Raw genomic sequence first — 22,628 nt, 5'->3', positions numbered from 1 at the left:
TTTCCCTACAAACATTATTTGTAGCGCCTCCCGTCCAATAATCGCATAGAGCTTTGTGCTTTCATTTCTGTACATTTTATCTCGAAATTCAAACAATAAATGGCATTTTGACGCTCTTAAATGGGACGTGACAGATTTGCGCCTCATTTCAAGCAGCAGAAGAGCGGAACGCAAGTCTTCCCCTTTACAAATTACCGGTACATCTTGAAAAACATGCATGAATATCAGAAGGTATGTTTAAAGATACAGTGCAACTTACCGAAATCCGTATCATCATGTAATAATTAAAACCGTTTCAATCGCGGAAAGACGTCATTAAAATATAGCTTGTAAACAATATCACGTAGCTAAATGTTGGATTTATTTAGCTCAGGAAAGTTAGTTAGCTATAAAAACACCAGAGAACATCTTATTTACTGTTAATTATGTATGTTTTAATACATTTGCTTGAAGAAGTGTTTATGAAAAAACTACCTCGTGTGCAACTGAGTTGCAGGCCTAAACAAACATTTCAGCTTTTATTTGTGTTATTGTTATAATATAATATAATATATTATCTAGAAATAAATAGCAGTTGAATATAATTGATCTGTTATATTTATTAAGTTGGATTAAATAGAAAAAAGTGTATTAACTGCATATATATTATTGTGTAGCCTACATTTGTTGAAAATTGAATGCAGCCACACCTTTGAATGGTTATATGTCTACATTTAGGAGGCAACTGTATGTTTATAGAGCTGTGATACATGCAGCAAAATAATGTGGATCAAACCTCCTTTAACATCAGGAATCCATCAGAAACCTCAAATGCTGTAGTTTTCCTGTTTCAGGAACCATTGAAGGGTTCTCGTTCATACATCTGATCTGTGAAGCAGTGCATTATTTGTCTGATGGATGAGTAACCTGGCCATGCTGCTGTCTGCTCTGACATTTGTTTGTCTGGACTATTACAGACGTGTTTGTGATTGATAACTGAGTGTGTGTGCTCTCAAGCAGACCTATGAGTGTTTGATAGCTGTAGTTTGTGTGTACACGCTTGATCGTGTGTTTTCGCACACACTTCACAGTCCTTGTTCACCCTGCAGCCTTGTGTCTGCTATCCAGATGGACTCATTACTATGATTTCTCCACAGCTGTAAGGTGCTTGCTCTACTTTTGTGTAAAAAAGACAATTGAGCATAAACAGAAATGGTACATTTGTGCTCTTTTGTGTGTCAGGTCAGGTGTGTGCAGATCAGAGGAAGGGGCTAATGGAGAATTGCCATATGACTAATCGATCCAAAGATGATAGTCGCTGTCAGGTAAGAGAAGCTCAATTGTATAGAGTTGAATTTTTATTTTAGTTCTAAAAGTAAGTGGTGAACTTGAGCAGAAAAAAAGATGAGGTTAAGCGGGTCTTTAGAGATGAGAAACTTGGACAATATTCAGCTGCTTGCAGTAAGTCAAAACATAATGTGAAGCCAAAAGAAGGGCTGTTGAAAAATTTTTGGCCCCTATCCTGGTTGGTTAACATCACAAGTAGAGAAAATAAACCGATATAATCAGCACTGGATAACGGAACAATTATTTATCCATGATGCCCTTTTAGTGTTTATACGTAGGATGTGCGTGTGTGTTTGACTTTTGCAGGTCACTTTTATATCAGACAATAATGTTTATGATATGACTCCAGATTTGCAAAAAAAAAAAATGCTGTAAGATTTTTGTAGTAATGTTCTTCTACTATTCAAAGCGATCTGTGATTTTTGCAAAAACCTCATAGACGTACATAGAAGGAGGTACCTGATACCCCTGAGCAGTAAGCAAAGTAAACTGATGTCCTAAGCAGTGTTGGGGGGAACACATTACAAGTTACGTAATCAGATTACTTTTTATTGTTTTACAAGTAACTAGTAAAGTAATGCATTACTTTTATGTACAACCAATGCATACTATTCTTCTGCAATCCAGAATAGCAGCACAGTTGAACGATTTGTTTGAGCTGCGCCCTCTACTGTGCAGGTGTGAATTTGCATTGCCCTGAGGCTTATTCATTTCAAATTAGGTGTGAAAGGACCTTTAAATTTGGCAAAAAAATATTTTTTTGTTAACATTTTTTTTTATTAAAAACCAACCAAGCAAGCTCAGCCCAGGTGAGGAAAAGTAATGTAAATGTAACACAATGCATTACTTTCCATAAAAAGTAACTAACTTTTGGTACTTAAAGCATTACTTTTAAAAGTAAGTTTTCCCAACACTGGTCCTAAAGACCACATTGTAACGCACAAACAACCACAGAGAACATGCCAGCTGTGAGCTTTACACGAGCATACAACAACATTTTGGGTTATGTAAAAAAACAACAACAAAAAAAAAACAGCCATAATGTTGTGAGAATCATAAATGTGAATAAAACTAACATTGAGGTTAAAGTAGTAATAATCACCGTAGTAAAGTAGTAATATTGTGAGAATATTTTTTTTCAAAATTATGAGATTGTTGTATCTTTACAAGATTAAAGATGTAATATAATGAAAATAAAGTAAAATGACAAGTAACAATAAAGCTGCAGTCCATAACTTTTGGCGCTCTAGCGGTTAATAAACAGAACTGCATGCGTCTTGAAAGAAAATTGTAGCCGGAGCTACTTCTCTCTGTTTATGTCGATGACGAGTCATGCAGGTACTGGGCTACTCCACAGTAGTGCGACCTGAAACAGTCTAAAATAGTCCCAAATATAAATAAATAAATATAAATGGATTCATGATGTACTAGTCTCTTATTATATAAAACGTTTTCAATTCGGAAAACAAAAAGCTTCGGACTGCAGCTTTAAAGTAACATCTGTGTTCTTGAAATCTTAGATGTTTAACGTGGCACTTAGACTGTTGTGCAGATGAGCACCTCTCACTTTTTGTTCAGAAAATGTAAAAATCTAATATCAAACAAAACCGTCCTGCGTATGCACATTCTGTCTTGGGGGTTTTCAGCAGGGGGTCTATGGTGGTACAGCAGGGGTCTGCCAATTATTTTTTGATCTCTAATTTTTCATTTGAAAATGAAAATATTCTCTGCACAAACATACAGTATTTGTTTAACTTCAATCAAAGCTGCATTTAAAAAGCTAGATTTTTGCTAAATGTTTCATGATGTCCCTCCCACATTCAAATGTACATGACATTAATAACTTTAAAATATTGATGTTCAAAGTAAAAAAATTCATAGTAAAATTGAAAATAATCATTGTCAGCATCATATGTTATGTTTATGAATGTAATACTATACGCTATGTATTATAGACCTGACTACAATCCAGTTTGCAACATGGTCCTTGTGTAGTCTATCCTCCAAAGGTTCTTGGCCCTGAAGACCCTTTTCTAGCTGATGCATCAATTTTGAAGTCCAAAACGCCCTTTATAGTCACTTAAGAATAAATAGAGGTGACCTTGTTTGACCTTTCACCTCAGTGTTGACCTATTCCTTATCCTTGTGTTTATACGCTGGTGCCTAGCATTAACGATCCTCCGCTTCTGGATGATCCGTCTTGCTTTCACCAAATGAAATCGTCTCTCTCCCTCTTGTCTCCCGTATCCCTTTCCTCTCTCTCTTTCCTGGCTGCATTCCTACAGTGGGTCTCATCTGTCTGTTCTTCCAAAAATCAATGTCTGTCAAAGGTGCAGCTCCTGTTCAGAGTAGGAAAAGACAAGGGGGAAGGGAAAAATGCCAGACAATAAAAACAAAAGGAAGCAAAACATTATATTAGCTTTAGTGTCTGTGAGTCTCTGTTTCCCTCTCTTTTCTGGCTCTCTCGTAACCTGAGGGAATGTTCTGCCAAGAACTGAACGATGAGGACAATTCATCTCTCTCTCTCTCTCTCTCTCTCTCTCTCTCTCTCTCTCTCTCTATCTCTATCTCTATCTCTATCTCTATCTCTATCTCTATCTCTATCTCTCTCTCTCTCTCTCTCTCTCTCTCTCTCTCTCTCTCTCTCTCTCTCTCTCTCTCTCGTTTATGATTATTCTATCCTTTTAGAGGGATAGTTGTAAATAAAATTCTGTCATCCTTTACTCACCCTCATACCCACCCTTCCAAACATGTATCACTAATTCTGTGCAACACAACATGTATATATATATTTAATAATGTCCTATTCGCTCTTTTCCATACATTTACTGAGTGGAACAGCGCTTCTAAGGTTAAAAAGAAATGCATGCAAAAGCTCAATGATCATAAACATATTCCATACAATTTCCATCGTATATAAACCAGCTGAAATTGTCTCCTTTTTACTGCACTCCTTTTCGTGAGAGACATAGAGATGTCAGATTCAGATGTCTCCACCAATAAAGCTAGTGTGTGTGGTCGGCGTTCTGACGCGATATGGCTGCCGCTGCATCATCCAGGTGGATACTGCACATTGCTGGGGTTTGAGGAGATTCGCCCTTTCTACTGTATATAGTGCACTTCGAGTGCCGAGTAAATGTAACAAATAATTATTCATTATTATTATGTCTGATCCAATGATTCGATCATGAATCTTACCGTTCAGGTTCTCTGTTTCAATTTAATGACTCTGGTTGTAGCAAGTCAGTTTACTGGAGGCATAGATTATCCATAAAAACAAATCTGTCTGTTCATCACACAAACCTTTTGAATGACTTGAAATATACTAGCGCAAGTGTTGTCTGGACTTTAATGTAACTTATGTTTTTTTATGCTTTTTTGAACCATGAAAACAAGGACAACAAAATAAGCAACCAGTACATGATTAAAACCTACAAAAAAGTAAGGAAGGATTATTTTTTTCCATTAAAAAAGCTAATATTGTAAACTTTGTTTTTCCCTTTATCTTTTTTTTCTACTCACCCTTTCTTTTGTCCTTGCTACTCCTCCCTCATTTGTCTCAGTATAGCAGTTAGCGTCTCCTCTTTTTCATCAGGTTCTCCTGGGGGGAGTTCTAGTGATGTCGAGTGTTGTGTGTCTGGATCTGCAGCGTGTGTGTAATGAGAGGGATATCCTCCTGGAGACTCCTGTCTGGCAGGAACTGGAAACGGATCATCACCTTGTGGACCTGATATCAACAGAGTGAGAGAGCGAAAGACATAGTGAGTGAAGGAAGGAGAGATGGGGAGAATGGGATTAGGAAAGTAGCCACTGTGAACACAATTATTTTTCAGCTCAGGTTTTCATCTTCATCTTAAAATGTTGTGTAATTGCTCTTCTCTGTGAATTGCAAGAATGCTGTCCCGATGAAGCCTTCATTTCCACTCTAAGTGCATTATAAATTAAATATATAATTTATCAGTTAGAGCGGGAATGATGGCTACATTCGTGTTGGCAAGTGTCTCGGCAGCTACAGATAAATCCACAATAAGCTCGCAGGGTGAACTTGTCAATCCATCTTGGATGACGCAGAGGAAACTGACCAATAAGAGGTCCATTTACTCGCATGTAACTTGCATAAAAACATGTTGGTACTTGACTTGAACCTCTAATCTTTCAACTTCGCAACTGTTGTCATCCGCCATATTGTCTGACATTCTGATCACACTTGCAAAAGGAAGTCACGTGTGTCTGCATAATTTTACACGTTATTTAACAAATAAAATAAAACAAGCCACAACATATTTCCTGAGGCACTTATAATAGTGATACAGTCAGTGAACCCTCAGATGATGCACGCTATTTATTTACTTGCTTATTTAAATCATAAAATTGTGCAGGATGTAACAATGTTTGTTAATGAACATAATAATAGGAATAAAAGCAGATATGCTCCAAGGTAAATGTATGTACTTTTAATTTAATTAGGCTATTTTTAATTGGGTTATTTTTTTCTAGCTTCTGGGTTGATGGTGATAAGCATTCGAGTCTGTTTTGATTTACAATCTCACAACAATTGCCTTATTTTAAAAAATGGATGGTAATTTTTTTTCTCACTAGTTAATGAGCTTATTTTAACAGAACTAGCAACAGTAACGGAGAACGGAGAGGAAAGTTTGAAGTTGCTCTGTGAGTTAAACACACAAGGTCAAGTAAGGATTTAGACGTGCTCAGACGTGTCGTGTTGAGATGTGTATTTTTGTCTTTTTCGTGGTCATTAGTTGAATCCTGGAGCTTATTGTCATTGTCCCGATATACACAAGGAATGACAGTACACTGAGAGAGCGACAGATAATAACCATCCGTCTGACGTATGTGAGTGTACTTATCATAGACAACATAACAGGACTAAAGTGTGTGTGTGTACCAGTGTAGGTGTGTGTGTGTGTTCATGCCATTGTCATAAGCTGTATGATTAGTCCATCGGGGTCTGTGTCTAGGTGACAACTGGCAATCATTTGGACTCACTTCATCAATCTCCATCATTCTGTCTCTCTTTTTCAATCTCTCTCTCTCTGCCTGCAGCTCTCCTCGCAGCATTCCACCAGTGAGTGAAGATTCCTCAATCAGCTATTATTCTATTAATGCTTTACTGGCATGAATGCTCCAGTGACGTTGCTAGTGCCACAAAATCATAATTATGTTTAGCAGAGTCTAAATAATGATTCACAGAAAAGTTCAAATGTTTAAATGAGGGAAGTTAAATGAGGGAAGTTAAATGATGTTTTATTTTTATTTAATCTATAATAATAATTCCCTCCCTCTTGCAGCGACATCTCTTCTCTTCTACGGTGACGGGTTTACTGGCGTGAGGGCGGGACAGCCTGTCACTCATTTGAGGTCACAGCAATAGCAAACCACAATGATCCAATAATCCAGCAAATTCCCTATTCCCGAAGTCCTGCTCTTATTAGTTTTCTCGTTCGAGAAGCTGATTCACTCAGATATACGTCACAATAGGGAAGAAAAGACTATCGTATTGGATATACTTTAAAGCAACACTAAGGACGATTTTTTACCTTAAAAGAATGTTTCCAAAATCGTATCAGTGGTTCATCAAGTCGTAACAGGGTGAAAGGCACTCATGCCTCCGCTTTGCGGCCCTTTATCTGCTATAACCACACTATGTAAGATTGCCAGATCGGGTCGAGTTTCTATAGTTCTAATGAGACGTAAGAAAACAGTGACAGAATTGTCACTTGCCCAATTGGGTCAGTGTTGCATTCGGTAGTACTCGCGCCCATACAAGCTCACATTCACATAAAGCTGCCTCTAAAACCGCTCGCGAGTACCAAACAGAGTGCTTTTTGCTGCTTATTGCGCATAAACGGTCAGAAACGCACAAAATGATGTCCAAATACCCGTCTCGTCGAGTATTCTTAAGTGAACGTAAACCGTTGAGAAAGAAAAGCATATTTTATCCGTGCTCTTAAAGTGACAGCAGCCTAATAAACCTGCTGCTGTCTGTGTCATTAATGTTAATCAAATAACGAGAAGAATTAATCTGTATTTAATTTATACAATGCAACATTTGGTTTATTACATTTATGTAGTATTCCTGTACCTCAATACTGTTAGACATACCTGAAAACCTTAAAGCGCTCTATTTAATTTGTATTAAATTTTTGGCTATTGTTTTTGTTTCTGCTTGTAATTTGTTCATTTGCTCGTTTATGTTGTAAATTCAATTCAAGGTTGAAATCAAGCTTTCTTGTTGTGCTGTGTGCAACAAAATACCTAAAACTCAAATACCTAGAGTGAGTGTATATTCAGGTGAGATAAATGTAATAAACCCCCACCCCATTTTCCAAAATAAAATGCAGGCCCTTTAATAATTTGGATTAACACGCAACTATGAATTGTTCACAACAAGGCCAGCATAAGTGTTGTCAGGAAATCGCTGTGGGAATGGGACACTATGACAGAGGGGGAGTGGAATCGAAACAAATCGCAGGTCAGACTTCTGCTTCGTCCAACATGTCAAGAGCATGAGTGCTAACGACTGCGTCATGGCGCCAACATTAGTATTAGCTTCTAAACCATCTCCTCTTTCCTTTCCCTGTTACATTTGACTTCTCATCCCTTTCTCTGCTCATCTCACCCGCTTGCCCCCATCATCTCTCTCTCTCTTACTTACACATTACATAGTTGTGCATTGCCTCTCTCTCTCTCTCTCTCTCTCTCTCTCTCTCTCTCTCTCTCTCTCTCTCTCTCTCTCTCTCTCTCGTCCCATTATCAGTATATGCTAACTGTCTGAGTCGTTCACAGAGACTGATTCCAGTTAATAACCATATTGGTGACATTCTGTTTTATCCTTCTCTTCCGCTGTCGTTTAATACAGAGCCATCGACTGGGCCCAGACAGAATTTAATCTGTCTCCTGTGCTCAGGCCTGAATTTATCACAGCCATTCAGGTTGGCTGTAACCTGTCCCACGTGTGCCTCCTGAGCCACTGTAATAAAAGCAGACAGGTCTTAATAACAGTCCTCTCTCTGCCGTTCACACTCAGCAATACTTCATCTAAAGATACTATAAACAGAAAGAGAGAAGGGTTCTACCTCACAGCTTAAGGAAAAGTAGTGACTTGTTTCAAAAGAGCACCCAAATTCAACTTCCTGTTTTTGAATTTATTAGCAGGGTAATTAATAGTATTTGTATGAACAAAGCATCTGTAGCTTATCTGTACAAAAAGAAAAAAATGGGGAACGGCATATGACCATACTACTTATATCACTAAGTATTACGTAACAAGTATATTTTGTGCAGTGTATATAACTGTTCTGTATTATATCTATATTAATAAAAAATAAAACCATAAAACATTTTTTACTTAAAACAAAATACATGTTTAGGTTTTTTATACCTCAGCTTGTTGCCAAGACAGAATTTCTAATTTTTGTTTAGTCTAACTTGAAGTACTAAAATAACTAGAACTAATAAATACAAATTTTATTAGTACTAAAACTTGAACTAAAATTAAAGTGAAAACAAAAATATAATACTAAAAATGCTAAATGTAGATACTAAAAATTATTATACTAAAATAAAACTGATGGATGGAATACCAGACTGGCCTACTAAATTTAGTGAAAATGTTCAGTATACCACATGCACATATCGCAATGCACTAAACTTGACCATGAACCCTATATGCAGTGACTCATTCATTTATTTTATCTTTTTATTTATTTTTTATTATTTTTATTATCTATGACCACTGGTGCACTGGAACATGTTAGCTATAGGCTGAATATCTGACAGTGATTTCATGAGAGGTATGAGATGTTCTGTTCTGTATTTCTAATTGTGTTCTCTACCTTGAGTTTGTTTGATTTTTCGCCCCATCTCCCTGATGTTTTAAAGCTGTTTGTCTTGTATTTCGTAGGAGTTCTGATCCGAATGCATCGGACAACATTTGTTCTCTCTGTAGTCAATGTCTAATATGGATGTAGGTGGTCTGCACACCTGAGACCTAAAACCCTCATTAGCAAATCCACATTTGAATTCTGACTTCATGTTCTCTGTATGTTTGGCCCGCAGAGACGACGCCTGCTTGTGTAGTCCCTCAGCACCTGTGGAGACGTGCTAGTTTGTGTGCGCCGTTACAATGACTCGATCCGTCCCCACCCGGATAATTTAGACGGGGTGTCAGTTTAATTAGGACATCTGCTGTCTCCCCACTGAACTAAGAGTTTGTACTAACTACGCCTAACAGTTTAGCTTCATTTTGTGTCATGAGATTCAATTCCTGTCTCTCTGTAATGTGGGCTGTTGTGCCCTACTAATTGTCCACGAGACAGAGCCATTTAGGGTTGAAAGAGCTTATTTAAGACACTTCCCTCTCTATAATAGGATCAAAATGGAATTAAAGACAATAGGGTGCTATATAGATAGACTACCCACTGAAAACCGAAGAGATAGTTCCCTGAGAGCGAGACAAAGATCGAGGACTATTTTGTTGATTAGAGTGTGAAAGAAGAGCTGTGGTTATCTCTTGGGTTGTGCATGTGAGGGAAAGTGTGCACTTAATGTGTGGAGAGCATTTCTAGCCATGTTTGAAGCTTGGTTGCTAATTAACCCAAAGTCACATTGGACGTCCTCTGATCAATATGCACCGCTAACAGAGATAATGTGTCTCTGATTGACCAAAATAAATTTTAATGGATACATCGGCCTATTCACTGATTTCGACATTCAAATGTCTAGCAGATTTGTAGGAACGATCTGAAAGGTCTGTTTGTGCTGTGAGTGCATTATAAATGTTGTAGGTTTGACTCATTAATATTAATTATGTGATGTTCATCCTGCTGAAAAGAGTAGCGACGATCCCAGCAGATATTATGTTTTGGATGCTTGTGTCCCTATATATCTTTTTTAAATAGCTTGACTAGAGAATCCTGGGTCAACCAGCTTCATCAGAAAGACCATGCTGGTTGACCAACTTGATAAGTCTGGCTCGTCCACTGGTCCAACTAGAACTCCACCAACCAATGTAGACCTGCCTGATAATTTGTGTTGGTTTAAGCTGATCTTTTCAACCGGACAGTCATCTACTGTTTGGGTGAGTGGGTGCTAGTCTTAGGGCCTGTCTCAAATTATACCCACATTGTGACCTTGGCTATTGAGAGAGTGCATGTATGCTACGGAAGACAAAAAAGTTCACATGACTGTCCCATGTCTGACAAAAAGATTTGCAACTGCTTTTTTTGTCACTTGGAAGCATCACAATTAAATCGCTGTTTGTTACATACAGTAGGGTCTACTGAACATACATTTAGAAGTTAATTTTAAAGTGCAAAGTATTGAAAATCTAAAATGTAAATAAGGCTTGCATTTTAACGGCACTGTTGTGTGTCCCATTAAGTAATCAAAAAGTTCTACACATATCTGTGGTCTTAACACCACTTGATCATTTGAGACAAAAACAGGAAATATCTCATGATGAAAGTTGTCAAATGCAATGATCACTGATGTGGGTACTGGGGGAGTTTACCGCTTATGATAATCGAATGTAAAGAGTTTTATCTCTAAAAACTGATTAGCTTATAACGCTAGTATGTGGGGCATCGAATATAAGTAAAAAGAAATCGCTAGTTAATACCACTAACAAGGCTCAAAATAGCCTCACACTAACACGGTAGCATAATGAGGGTCCCTATATGCAAACTGAAGCATTGGGAACTTTGTTAAGTACAGACAGTTTAAGAAGAAGATACTTTATAAAGACAGTACACGTCGCGTATACAGGGATATACTTATATTTGATGCCCCATTTACTAGCGTTATAAGCTAATCAGTTTTTAGAGATAAAACTCTTTACATTCGATTATCATGAAAACACATGCCAGAGAACGATCGACTCGGTAACCATGTGATAATTACCCCTAGGTTAATTTTTCGCCAGAATTGTCCTTTAAAGTTGCTGTTTTATGCAATTGTTCACACTGTGACAAAAAAACTGTGACAATAAAATAAGTATTATAATTATTCTGAAAGTAAATTTTTAATTGAATAATTCTCAAAATTTGAGGACAAGTTTAGAAATTTCAGTTTGTATGCCCTTAATCCATAGAAAGCCTTATCTAAAAAGTGTAGTTTGGTTTGCGCTTGTTAGTTCGAAAACAAATTCTGTCTATAGTCAGCTGCTAAACAACTTGAGTCTATAACCCTCCTGTTTAAGAGAATTTTCATGCAGTATTTTGGCTGACGCGCATCAGAGGTCATCATGCTCATGAATACAACATGCCACAGGATTGCATATGTCTCGTCTAATTGTACATTTCTTATGCAGTGGTTGAGTTTATTAACCACAATAGTCATAATTGTGGCTTCAGGCAGCAGCGTGATGATGGACAGCGCTGGGCAGATGGACCTGGGGAGTCTGGACGGGGGAAAGCACTGCTCAGAGTATGCTAATAATCATTATGTGTTTACGTTGCTGGCTCACAACCGACGTGGCTACTTAGGATGTCAAAAAGAGAAAAAATATTAAATTGAACAAACAGTCAAATAATGACATTGCCATTTAGATTTAGACTGGAAGCTCATTTGCAAGTAAAATAAGGGCAGAAACTAATGAATGTAGCTTTCAGAATGCATTTAGTACAAATGGTTTTGTTTTTTGAGAAATGCCAGGGGCTTGTCATTTCTTTTTGTACTGAAATGATTTTCCAAGTGTGGATCGTTATCAGAGATTGCTTCTTCCAAAAACAGCCTGAAAACAAAAAGCCAACTGTAAAAGCGTGTAAACGGAGGCATGCTGTTTTTGGCAGCGCTGTAGTGCTCACCTTTGCTGAAGTTCTGAGACGTAGGAAATTAAGTGATTTCTACCCCGTGTCATGCGCTGTCTTGTTTTCTGTAGTAAGTCTCTTCGACTGTGACGGGTAAATGCTCTGTCCCAAATGCTATCCCCAGCCTTTGTTGTGGACCTTGTCCTGGTCTACAGTTGGAGTAATGTTGCATAAACTGTTAGGTACTAGTCCACTGTGAAGTCCACATCGATGCACTGAACATCCATCTGAAGAATAAAATAATAAATGGGACACTCGGCAGTCTTGTATAAGTGAGTCCTATTATAACCTTTTTTTTTACCACTTTTGATGCTTCAGAAAGTTCATATAGAGAACGTAAAACTAATCCATATGAATTGAGCGGTTTAGTCCAAATTAACATCTTTATGTGAATTTGCGACTAAATCGCTCAATTCATGTGGATAAGTTTTATGATCTCTTTTAAGAACTTTTTGAAGCGACAAAATGGAAGTTGCATGGACTGTCAATGGAGGGTCAGAAATCTATCAGATTTCATTTAAAATATCTTCATGTGTGTTTCAAAGATGAACAAAAGTCTTACTTTGTGTTTGGTAACAACATGACAGTGTTGTATTTGACTTTTTTTCTTTTTTAAATGAACTAACCCTTTAATAGGAAAGCGATTTCATGTGGTTTTGATTTGTATTTGGTTCCTTTATTTTTCCATTAGACTGCGGTCTTCAGTTTATTTTGGATTTATCCCATCAGCTGGATGAGAACTTTGTGATATCAACACAATTTGACTGGTGTGACCTGTATGTTCCCTTCACCTTCTTCAGTGTTAGACAATGACCATCCGCATGAGACGCAATGATTCTAGTGGACTATAAAGTGAGGTGTCCAAAGCCCCATTACCTGTTACCTGTCATTTTGGTGGTGGTGTGATTTATGTGTTGTGTAGTCTAGTGGTTACAGATCTGAATTACTAACCTAAAAGGCTGGAGGTTCAAACCCTGTTGTACCACCATTGCACCAGAAAATTAATACCAGGTTGCTCTACTGTAGGTACTAGAAGTTATTTTTGATATAAGCACAAACTCATCCTCAACCTGTTAAGACGCTCCCAATTTCCTGATCTCTTATTCTGCTTTGGTTTGGTAAGTTACCTTCTCATCTGGTCTGCTTCCTTGTGGGTTACACTCTGTGCTGACCTGAAGTTGCCATCAAAGTCTCATTCACTGTGGGCTGCATTTTCTCTAAAGCATACTAGTGTAATTATAGATATGTCCAAGGCTTCAGTACCACATGTTCCTGCTTTCAGTAATATAAAAGCACAAGCTTTATATGTCTCTATGGTGTCATCCTGTATGACATTATAATAACTCCACATTACATTTGTCATCTGTTGCTAATTTAATTCATTATTGTAAAATGATTCACCACTTTTAACAATGTGGCATTGTTAAATGTGGCACACAAAAAGGCACATTTTTCTTTTAATTCTCTGACTACTTGATTCTTATACAAGGTCTCCTTGCTCCCCTTGGTCTTAGTTCCGCTCCTTGGCAGTAGGTGGCAGTAATGTCCTACATTTGAGCTCAGATGAGCTAGTATGTTAGTATGGACTATACTACATGAACACCGGAGACCCTTCTGTGAAATACATTCAGTGCATGTAGCACCGTCCGACCTTTTCCTCTCTATCTCTGCTGCTCTCTTCCTCTCTGAAAGGATTAATTGTGAATGCACAGACAGTTTCTTAAAGCTAATGATTAAAAAGAAACTCAGAGCTCTTCCAATTACGACCCTGCCAAGCATCCATGAGATACTACAGCCCTAATTGGTCAGATCATTAAATCGGGAAGGAAAAAAGGAAGAGAAAAGGAGGAGAAATGAGGGAGAGGGTCTACGTAGTGAGTCTTCATGATACCGTGGTAAGAAAAGTGGAGGGAGGGTATAGAAAAGGGGAAAGGTATGCACTGTGAGATTGTTCCCATGGAGACAGCAGATCCTGGGATGCTTTGGGGAGGAAAAAAAAGTTTAATTTTTGTTGATTGCAATGAAATTCCACTTGGCTTGCTGCAAATGTAGTGTGTTATAATCCAAAATGTAATTACTGTACACCTGCCGGAAATATGATATTAATGTTTTCAAATAATCCTTTTCTCAGACTTAGGTCAATTTACAAGAAACATTGCTGATTAAAGCAGAAAATTTAAAATTAGATGATCCAGTTAGATTATTCTAAACACAATGTGAAGGGATGTGAAGGGTTCACAACTCATTTTACTTCCTTGATGTATTTCCATGTCAAATGGGGAAAAAGTGTAGGGTAAGACCTGACTTTGTCCAGGTGTTGATTGAAATGGAAAAAATGGGTGTTACATACCAGAATAGGAATGCACTTGTGTGCTTAAAAAGTGCTTAAAGGGATAGTTTGAAATGAAATTTCTGTCATCATTTACTCACCCTTATATTGTTCCAAATCTGTATGATTTTCTTTCTTCTGCGGAAGTGGAAACCAAAAGAAGGTATTTTGAGTAATGCTAGTAAAAAACAAATAGTTGACCATTGACTTCTATTGTAGACTTGACTTCACAGAAGAAACTTAGTCATGCAGGTTTGGACAACATGGGGATGAGTAAATTATGACAAAATTTTAATTTTTGGGTTAAATAAGTAACACTTGATTTTCTTGGTGTTGGCTAATGTAACATGGTTAAGGGCTCAGGGAAATGGGGGCGGGAACTGGCGAACGTTAAACAGTTGTAATCATAAAATAAACAAACAACAAAATGAAAGTAAACCTCACGGACGACTGCCGCCTAAAACAAAATGCAATATAAATAGTCCAGGCCTGGTCCTCTCTCGTCCTTCACTGTTGTCACTCTTCCTACCCTTTAGACTGCGCTCTACACCACCACCCCCCCTCACCCATCCAGGGGGCCAGTCACAGCAGCCGCAGCTCCTGGGGGTAAAGTGGTGCTGGATAGCCCTCGGTGGAAGGCCCTCTAACTCCTTCGACGTCTGGCGAACGGTGGGGACTCCTCTGCTCCATCTCGGATGGCAGCTGCCCCTCCAGAACCCTGGCGGCCCGCAGCCAGTTTGTCCGAAGTATTCTTCATTCGGAACACAAATGAAGATATTTTTGATGAAATCTGAGAGCTTTCTGTTCCTCCATTGACAGCAACGTCATTGCATCTTCAAGGCCCAGAAAGGTGGTAAAAACATCATTAAAATAGTCCATGTGACTACAGTAGTTCAACCTTAATGTTATGAAGCGATGATAATACTTTTTGTGCGCAAAAAATAACGACTTAATTCAACAATCGCTTCTCTTCCATGTCATTCTCATACGCTGTTGACGTAGTGCAAACAGTGCAGAGCTTCTGGGTTCTACGTCAGAACGCCGTCTCACCATTTGGCCGACGCTGGTCGTGTGTGATGCGTATGATGCTGGCCAATAGGGAGCTGACGTTCTGACGTAGAACCCAGAAGCGCTGCACTGTTAACGCTACGAACTAACCCTTTAACAGTATCCAATAGCCTGGACCGTCTAAATGACATCAGCAGAATGGTATGTTGATTTTTTTTTTTTCAAGTTTAGACATTCACAACAGTAATATTACACACACAGTGCAAAAAAACAATGGCGCAAAACAAAAAGTGACATTCACCGTTGCATTAAACAACAACAGAGCGTCACGCCTCGTAATAGCCGCTCTGCAAATTGTTAGTGATGCTGTCATCTAACAGTCTGTTTGTCACGGATGTACACTCACAGATAGAAGCTTTCAGTTGAAACTCTCGCTGTCTCTGAGAGCAAACGCTCTATCAAATTCATTCGCTCTGTTAGACAGACGCCTAGAGTGAAATGCTGTCGTTGCGGAGCTGCCCGTTTTGTCCGGTTGTTCCTCTGAGGGTTGCTTTGTGTCTGCGTGTGTTTGTCCTGATCCGCTGTTTCGGCCTGACCTCATGAATCCATTAGAGCACTTGTTCTGTTCTCCCGTCCCCTTCATTTCTCTAAACACTTGCAGCTCAACGGGAAAACAACCTCATGTGAGTGGGAGGGAGGGGAAACCCTTGTAAAGAAATCCGACCAGATGGGCTAAGACACTCACAAAGGCACGCACTTCACGTTAAGTGCCATGGATCTTTCGGTGTGTTCTGAGATATGAGGTGGCTCTCTGGCTTGTCATTCGAAGCGGTGGCGTTTTCAGCGAGTGTGATTTGAGTCGTGTGTTGCATTTGTGGTTTGTGTGTGGCTTCTAGTGTGTGTTGTGGGTTATTAATAGGTGATGTGCGTTGCGCTTATGGACGGTAGTGCTCTCGATTTCCCTGTGCCCATCAGCGCTATTGATGAAGTCATTTGGCTGTTTTAGTTTCACTCCTACACACACGCTGTTTGTGGCATGTGTGTAAAGCTCATCCTGTTGCTCTTCACCACATGAATTCAAGAGGGAAAAATGGAGTATTTGCTCTGAAGAGTACTACCCGTCAGTGCCTGTACTACACATAAATAGTACACAAAATCTATTTTCTTAGAGAATAATAAAAATAATAATAAAAAAATTATAAAAAATAATATGAATAATACTTCAAGGGTTAGTTCACCCAAAAATGAAAATTACCCCATTGTTTGCTCACCCTCAAGGTTAATTTTTGGTTGAACCCTTTCAAACACCATTTATGGATTTAATTTATTTAATTTATTTTTATTTTAATATTAAAATGAAAGTGTAATTACCTAACCCTAACCCTAGAAAGTAAGTTAATGATTATTACGAATAACTTTTTTGTGTATTTACACTGTAACAAGGGAACCTCAAAATATGTAAACTATTTAATCTGCTTTCATATAACTAAAAGTAAATTGTATTTCATTTGAAAAAATGCTCAGATATTTAAATTATTTACTTTTTCAAATTTAATGTTGCTGTTTGAGCATGAACAGTGTCTACAAATTTACAAAGCACAAAGTCCACTCTAAAGGGAGTCATGCTCTATCAATAAGCACTGTTTCTGAACTCCCTGTATTGCCTCGATTGTTCTGAAACATGCTCAAAACCGCTGACCAATCACAACACACTGGTCTAGCTGACCAATCAGAGCACATTGCACTTCAGAAGGAGGGGCTTCATAGAGACAGGAACTAAACATGCCCTGCGTCTCACTCTCAATGTCCATACTATCCATCCTAAAGAGTATGTGAGATTAAAATAAGTGTGTCCCAAAGAATAGTATGTTGAAACGAGTATGCCAGAAGTCCCCGGATGGTCTACTATAAGTGTGAATCTGTGCTTATTGTAACAGCTAATATTGCCCACAACCCATTGCGCTTTGGAAGATGTTTCAGTTTCAACTCCACAAACGAGTTAAGTGTTCAGAAACCTACACAACATGACGGATGTGCGCGACCGTTGGTTAAGTAGAGAGGTTATAATAAAGGGGTTTGAGTGACTAATAATCAACATTTCAACAGACCCTCCCATAATGGCCCTATTAGGAGCTCTCAGGGCCTATGAGGAACCTTGCACAAAGAATGAGGAGATTTAAAAAATAATGGCTTTTTGATTGTTTGGATACAATACACAACATAATACAAAGATACACAACAAATTACAAAAAAAGCACATAATTCAACACACTGAACTTAAGAGAGAGACTTAACCAGTCACACACCTTTGTGCCATTCCTGAAACATAGTGCATACCTGTCATTTCCAAGGTGTTTGATTTTTCACTTTACCATGCTCATGCTGAAGTCAGCAGGACTCATCTGTGGGGCAAATGGTCCCTAAAAACAAAATAACAACAACAACAAAAAAACCTGTGAAAATGCTGATATCTAGAGAAACTAGGGCTGCACGATTTTGGGAATACATTTTAGATTTGTTCTGGTTAAAATTGCTTTTTAAAATGTACAAAATACACACACATTTATATATAATGAACACCAGGTTTGTTGTGCCTTGTAGGCATATATACGTGCAGGGCTGCATAAAATAATAATAATAATAACAATAGTATAGCAGGCATCGGTAAAAAGGAACACTTCAGTAACACTACACTAGAGAAAAATATATTGATTATCATATGTTCCTTCAAATGTTTACAATCGATATGACGTTATGTGAAAACATGAATTCTATATGGTGCGTTTTGCTTTTCAAACGCACGTTGCGTGACTGACTCAAACTCACAGCGCTTGCAGAGAACATTCAACTAAGCATCAAGCAACAGTTCAATGGCAATGTGAAGTTTATGCAACAATAACACTAACTAATATAATTCAGAATTATTTCTTACCTTAAAATCTTTCTTGTCTTCAAATCGCGTTCTTCTTCTTCTGATGTAAATCCAATATGCTCACAGCTAGCGTGTCTTCCAAACTCAACGAACAGCAGAGGACTGATGAAGTTTGCCGCTTTGTTTTTGAGTAAATGAGCGCGTTCGCGCGGCGCGTGGACGATTTGCATGTCAATATCTTTTGCGTGTGTGGGTGTGGTCACATTAAAACTAATGAGCAAGCGTTTGAGAAACTGGATATCTTGTTGGTTTTATACAAATTACTTAAACAGAGAATATTTGTTTTCTTTTTGAATCCGATAATTTAAAACTACATACTTAAATGTTTATAAATATATATAGCTCATAAATGTGTGACAAGTATTCGAGTTTTGTTTATGTTTAGAGACGTGCTCAAGAAAGAAAAGTTTACGAGACGAAGAGGCAGAAAGCACAGCCTGTTTAATTTCTTGATTTTACAAAAGCACAACGTTTTGTTTTGATTGTAAGTGGACACATACAGACATCAGACATCTCACAGATTCTTTTTTCATATTTATTAAGTCTGTATGACCATAAATTGCCGACCCCAGAGGGTTAAACTGATTCAAATATTTATGTAATGATTTCCATGTTATATTTCATCTGCAACGACAATGATAACTTTTATAAAGATCCGTTTTGCCATTACCTATTAAATGCATCATTATGCATGAATGTGAGGAGAGTCTCTGCATGAAAGACTGGCAGATCAACGTGCTTCTGCATTTCTCTCCAATACATTAGGAAATTAAATTAAATTGAATGTGTGGAGGATTTTATCTTTGACCAGATGACTGACAGGTGCGTGTAACTAAGCGACAGAGAGCAACCGTTAAAGACGCTATTTTATGACGTAGTATGTCCCAAAGCTTGTCTACTCTTCTGCTACACACTCAAAAGAATGTACTTTTTATTCACAAAAAGAGTACATACTTTTAGGGGGTAGTATGCAAATTAAGATGCAGCAATAGAGTTACTGACAAACTTTTTTTGTCAGTAATTCAAGCAGGAAAACCTATTCTAGTAGAGCCAAAAACAATTTAGGACTTTGTAAAAGGGCGTATGGCCTCTTTTTAATGTTCAGCAATGGAATCCCCCATTTTTTTTTTTTTTCAGAAAGGATAAGCCTGGGTGAAGGGCATAATTAGTGACCGAGGTGGTGGTTGAATTGCCTTGAGTCTTGAGTCAGATACTGTAGTATTGATGAAAGATTGCTGTGTCCTTTCTGTGGTGTGTGTGTGTGTGTGTGTGCTGCTCCACAGAGCTGATGTTGGTGCCAGGCTGTATTGATCAGTCCTAACAGTTATCCCAGCCCTTTAAACTCAGCCCAGGACTACTGCAGCACAGAATTAAATGAAAGAAATCCCTCAGAGACAACAGGATGGTGAGTGTGGAGCAGGGAGAGGGAAGGATGGAGTGAAAGAGTGAATGGAAGTCTGTTTGATAAAGAGCGTTCAGGGCTGAGGGCTGGGATTTCAACATGTTGAAGTTCTCAGAGCTTCATTGATTGAATGTCTTCCTCTCCGCCACACAATGACCATGAAACCATCAAAGATCACACAGTACCCCACACCAATGGAGCAGGCTTCCAGGAACCTGAAGAGTTACTGTACATGCTTACAAAAGCTCTAGAGCAATTCAAAGTGACTAAAGGTGGCATTCTGTTTCAAAGGTGAACATCGTTTATCCCTGTCTGACAGAAATAGTTATATTGCATTTACCAAAGTTCAGATCTGGCCTGCATTTCCAGATAATGGCAAGATAATGAAACTAGTGAAATGGTGTAAAAATATAACGTAAAATATAACTCCCGTTCAAAAGTTAGGTGTTCTGTAAGACTTTTAAAACATGTTTTAGAAAGAAGTTTCTTATGCTCACCAAGGCTGCGTTTATCAAAAATACAAAAATACATCAAAAATACAGTAAAACAGTAGTAATCTTGTTATGGCAAAGCTGAATTTTCAGCAGCCATTACTGCAGTCTTCAATGTCACAATTTTCATTGTAATAGGCTGATTTATTAATAATTTCTTATTATCAATGTAGCAAAACAATTGTGCTACTTTTTTTCAGGATTTCTTGAAAAAGTTTTAAAAGAACAGCATTTATTTGAAATGGATTAAAATGAACCGTCGCTTTTACTGACAACAAACTTTTGAATGGTAAAGTACAATATAAAAAGATCCATAGAACCATTGTGAACTGCAAAAAGCTAAAAGCAATTTTTAAAATGACAGAAACCTAGTTGTACATAAAAAATAAAAAAATAAAAAAAATTATGCAGTTCAATATTAGAATACATATAATATTCTAATTAAAAGAATACATCTAATGGAGCTTTTCCACTGCATGGTACGGCTCGGAATAGCTTGCTTCGGCTCGCTTTAAATGGTAACACCTCTTTTGAGGTTCCAAGCGTACCGTACGTACCGATACTAAATTGTGACATGAAAACACTACACATAACTGATTGGTCATCGAGAACCGTCACTGGATTTGCAACACGTAACCCCAAACCCACTAAATTTAAATAGTCAGTAACAGCCACCGCAGTATTATTTGTTCGCATCATTTTTATTAAACGACTTGCTTAAAAAAAATAAAAAAACTGAATGGCTGAATTGTGGTGACTGGTCAGTAGACGAGGTGCAGACGTTCCTCTCGTTGGTAGCCGAGGAACCGGTCCAGCGAGAGCTGGTATCCCTGGCATCCCTCCTCCCCATCTCCTCTATTTATATTATTCTTCCTCTGTGCAGTACTGTTATAGGGCGGTTTAGCTCGAGCCGAGTCTCAGGTTCGAGCCTCCTTCGAGGACAGCAAGCCAAGTTTGTTACCATTAACTAAGTCTGAATGGGCAGGCGAACTCATGAATCTTCTCTAAATCTAATCATTCTAAATATTAAGTCTAAATTCCCATTTGTTGAACAACATCAGTTTGATATATTTGTATCATAATGTGCTGCCAGTCGATCACCTACGGTTGCTGTATCTCATGTAGCCTCACATCGCCAACTCTCATCAAAGAATGAACAAATTCCAATTGCTTTGGCTTTGCAAGTTGCTGTCAGTGTGTATATTTTGACATTATTAAATATAATTCAGCATATTTATGCCACACACTGACTTTGATGTAACAGTAAGAAGTTGTTTAATATGACATAAAAATTATAGTAGTCAATTCACACATGAAATCATTCTTGATAGGCAGGGAAAATAAAGTGGCTGGAGTAACTTTGCAGTGCGTCAAAAATAGAAACGGGTATTAGTCAACTGAATACTCATCACTTCCAGTATTCACCGCTTTGTTGATGTTTTGCGCTGCTCATTTTGACAGCAGGTTTAAAGAGCTGGTGCGGAGCCATTTTTTGACATAGAACCACATTTTCTCAGATACAAACACAGAATAGGGCCAGATAGGGTTTTGGCTCTAGTACCCACACTTTGACCAGATCGGTGGAAAAAAAATATGAGAAGCATACTATGTCCAGCATAGATTTCTTCAGGCATCCGATGGGTAAAACGGTTTTGGCAGCTGTGATTTAAGTAAGGGTCAGGCTCTCTGATTGGCTCCTGTGATCTTATGGCCGCTGTGTAATTGGCAGAGGTAAACTTATGGGCACACTGGCGTGACACTAATATGTCTTGTGGCTGTTGACATTCCTGTCCGAATTTACTGCTGTCATCAAGGTCACACTCCCTCTCTTTCTCCCTCTGTCTGTCTCTCTCTCTCTCTGTGTCTGTATAAGCCTTAGTCCACAAGAGTGATGACCACTAGTCAGGCTCAGAGAGCAGGCCAAATTCTGTCTGTCAAAGCCCTAAAGCATTTTATAGTGCGCCTTACACACACACAAACACAATGCATGCTTTTTTGACTTTCAGCAATATACAATGGCCTTCCATGAATAACAGGATTGTTCTGTCCACAGAAATTTGAATGTGATATTTAATTACTAGATGTTTTTTTTTGAAGGTGAAGTGTGTAATTTGTGAGCTTTCCAACATTGCAACATTATCTCCAACCAATGGTGGCTTGAGTTTGGTTCTGCAAGGATACATTATATTCATCGAAAGTGGCATTTACGTCTTTTACATTATGGAAAGAAAAAAATCTTAAATGTCTTGACCACCAAATCAGCTTTCTAGATTGATTTCTGAAGGATCATGTGACACTGAAGACTGGATGG

General features: G+C 38.2%; 1 long non-coding RNA gene across 3 annotated transcripts in view; it reads left to right on the top strand.

Annotated features, from left to right (window-relative positions):
- LOC306999994 overlaps positions 1–22,628 on the top strand; it is a 120,701-nt gene continuing 98,073 nt past the window's right edge. For 2 of the 3 annotated variants that reach the window (XR_013797949.1, XR_013797950.1), the window contains exons 1-2: positions 1–231; positions 1,222–1,304. This is a non-coding gene — a long non-coding RNA (uncharacterized lncRNA). Of the gene's footprint in view, positions 232–1,221; positions 1,305–4,921; positions 5,082–22,628 lie in introns of those variants that run through there. The other variant, XR_013797951.1, reaches the window with a different exon arrangement.

Source organism: Phoxinus phoxinus (assembly GCF_949152265.1).
Source record: "Phoxinus phoxinus genome assembly, chromosome: 6".
In the NCBI taxonomy this organism is placed as follows: Eukaryota; Metazoa; Chordata; class Actinopteri; order Cypriniformes; family Leuciscidae; genus Phoxinus; species Phoxinus phoxinus.
The sequence above is the reverse complement of the archived record's forward strand: the minus strand, read 5'-3'. Positions and strand labels throughout refer to the sequence as shown.